A 3,448-nucleotide genomic window follows, 5' to 3' on the forward strand; every position below is an offset into this window, starting at 1 on the left:
GGTGTAGACGCTGTTTTGAAGAATGCGGTAGGCTAGATACGGTACCCAGCCCTGCTCGACGTTCCGACATGCCCCTCGCGAGTCGGAAATAATTGTTTTTGAATTGGAATCAGATGCAGCCAACGCAATGGCGACTTCCTCCGCGTGTGTTATGTCACGGGCTCGGAAAGTAAGGCCGTTCACTGTTTTGGATTGGTGGATGACTGCGGCTGTGTACCTTCCCCCATGGTGGGGGCCTGAGGCATCCACGTAGAATACGCCGGGTTTCGATCCATAGTGGCGGGCCAGGGCTTCCGCCCGCGCCAGGCGCCGGCCATTATGGTCCTCACGGTTCATGTTCGCGGGAAGAGGGCGCACGTGGAGGGCGCATCTCCACTGGGATGGAATACGTACGCGCTCTTCCATGAGAGTGGTATGTTGGATGTGTAGCCGGGCAAGGAGGCGGCGACCCGACGATGTCTTCGAGAGACGTGTGTATTGGTTAGTCAAGTGGGCTTCCCGGAGCTCCCGAAATGTGTTCACCATGCCTAGGCCCAGGAGGCGCTTGTTGGAGGTGGTCACGGGGAGGCCTAGAGCCCGCTTAATAATTTTGCGGAGGATGACTTCGAGTGAATCCTCGTCTTGCTTCCGCAGGTGGAGGTATGGAGTCGAATATAGAATTCGACTGGTTACAAATGCATGCGCCAGCCGCAAGGCGTCCTTACATCGTAACCCCCCGCGCTTGTTAGAAACCCGGCGGACCAAGCGGCCCACCTGGTCCCCCACCTGACGGAGTTTGGCCAATGTTGTTTCTGACTGTCTGTCTTGATGTATAAAGAGCCCCAGTACCCGGACTTCGATATTTTCAGGGATTGGACCTGTCTCAAGAGACAATGAAATTTTGGCTGTGCACTTTGGTGAGGGGCGTATGTGCACAAATTCAGACTTTTGGGTGGAGCATTGGAGGCCGCAGCGGCGAGCATAACGGTCCACTATGGTCGCCGCCTCCTGCAGGTTAGCCTCAATGTCTGCAAGGGAACCGTGCGTGGCCCACAGGGTGATGTCATCAGCATACAGCGCATGCTGCACACCGGCGACAGCATCCAGCTGGGCCGGTAGGCGCATCATAGCCAAATTGAATAAGAGAGGAGAGAGCACCGCGCCCTGGGGTGTACCCCTGGTTCCTAAATGAAAAGGGCCATGTCCTTTATCCTGGATCCGAATGTAAGATTGTCTGTCGGTTAAAAATTGCCGAATGTATTGAAAGGCATTTCTGCCGCAGTTAGTTTGAGAGAGGTGGGTGAGAATGATCTCGTGGGTAACGTTGTCGAATGCACCCTTCAAATCCAAGGCGAGTACGACCTTGTCATTGTGAGGGCATTCCACGGGGTCGAGGACAGCCCGATTGAGTTGTAGCAGGACATCTTGTGCAGATCTGTGTGGGCGAAATCCGAACATGGTGTCTGCGAAAAGGTGTTTGGATTCCATGAACTCGGACAACCTGTCACGTACCATCGTCTCCATGAGTTTGCTCACACAGGAAGTCAGAGAGATGGGGCGGAGGTTGTCCGTGTTGATGGCCTTGCCAGCTTTAGGAATGAAGGTGACCAGGGCGGTCTTCCACTCGATGGGTAGTGGCACTTCCCCAAGCCAGATTGAGTTAATGTAATTCAATAAAGACATGTATGCTGGGTCGGGGAGGTTGGCTAACAATTTGACTGTAATTTTGTCCCGACCCGGAGCGGTGCCGCGTTTCATTTTTGCCAGGGCCGCCTTCAGGTCGTGGAGCTGGAACGGTTGATCCAGCTCAACGTTCTCAGAACCTGCATAAGAGTACGCCGGCCCGCGGGAGTCCTGGGTGGTGCACAAGTACTGGTCCCGGAGCTTGTGCGCCAATTGATTTGTGTTGCCCTGAAAGCTGTGTATTGCTCTTTGGAGGTGTTTTTGAGTTTCCGTGCGTGTTTGCGTTGGGTCAATTAGGGCGCGAAAGAGTCGCCACGTGTTCCGGCTGGACATTTGCCGCGCGGCCGTATTGCATCGGGCCACCCAGTTGGAGTCGGCGAGTTGGGCCGCATACTCAGCCGCTCGTTGAGTGAGCTCGGCGATGCGAGCTTTAAGTTTCCGGTTGTGCTTTTGCCGGCGCCACCGACGGACGAGGCAATGCCGGGCCTCCCAGAGATGGAGCAGGTGGTTGTCCACATCCGAGACCGCCTCTGAGAGCTGAATTTGAGTTTCAGAGGAGGGAAGGCCAGAGACCAATTGTGACCAAGACTGGTAGCCCTGCTCATGTATGGGTGTGACATTGTTATAATTCTGCCTGAACTTGGTCCAATCTGGGAGTCGGGCTTGTGTTGTTGGCTCTGGTCACACTCCTTAGTACAGAGGGAGTAGGTCGCCGACCGTTCCGGATTGCGAGGTGGCACGCCAGGCTGTTGGCATACAACTTCACGATTGAATTCCACAAGGGTGACAAGAATACTGTTGCTGATGCTCTTTCAAGGATGCCCCTACCAGGTCGTGTTGAGGAAGAGAAAGAAGAGACTGTTTGTGTTGTCTCAACATGCATTACTCATGAAGAGTTTGTCATTGAAACGATGCAGGACCCGTTGCTGCAGCAGGTTATATAGTGGGTGACTTCAGCATGGCCCGCAGTGAAGATGTTGCCTGCCGAGGCAGTTCCGTTCTACCGGGTGCAGACTGAGCTCTCAGTCGTTGGAGACCTCCTGCTTCGTGGTGACAAATTTGTAGTGCCTTCGTCCCTCGTAGCACGGCTTCTTGACGCAGCCCACGAGTCTCATCCGGTAATAACGAGGACAAAGCAGCGACTACGTAAGCGATACTGGTGGCCTGCTATGTGCAAGCAAGTAGAACAATTGATTGCATCCTGCGCGGTATGCCAGTCTGTTGACAAGTCTGCAAAACCTGTGACACCACCTCTGCAGCCAATTGCATTCCCATCTGCACCATGGCAGAAGCTAGGCATCGATATTGTGGGCCCTTTTTCCGAAGTGCCGGCAGATTGCCGTTTTGCCATTACAGCCATCGATTACTACAGCAAGTGGCCTGAGGTTTGTTTCTCAGCAAAAGTCACAACTGCAACAGACATCTCCTTTCTGCGAAGTATCTTCAGCAGGGAAGGATATCCAGACGAGATTGTGAGTGATCATGGTGCTCAGTTTACAGCCTTGGAGTTTGACAGTTTTCTCAAAGAACGTGGCATCGCTCATACGTATTCGGCAGTCTATCATCCGCAAGCTAACGGGCAGGTAGAGAGGTTTAATCGAGTACTCAAAGAGTACGTTCAAGTCTGCACACAGGAACATCGGCCTTTGAAGGAAGCTATCACCGAATACCTTGGAGTCTACCGTTTCACACCGCATGCGACCACAGGAGTGAAGCCTTCCGTCCTTCTTCACGGCCGTCATCCCAGAACAAAACTTGATCTTGTAGGAGCGCCAGGTAAAGAGTT

Source organism: Amblyomma mixtum, chromosome 1 (genome assembly GCF_055824585.1).
Source record: "Amblyomma mixtum isolate Tamu chromosome 1, ASM5582458v1, whole genome shotgun sequence".
NCBI classification, from domain to species: Eukaryota; Metazoa; Arthropoda; class Arachnida; order Ixodida; family Ixodidae; genus Amblyomma; species Amblyomma mixtum.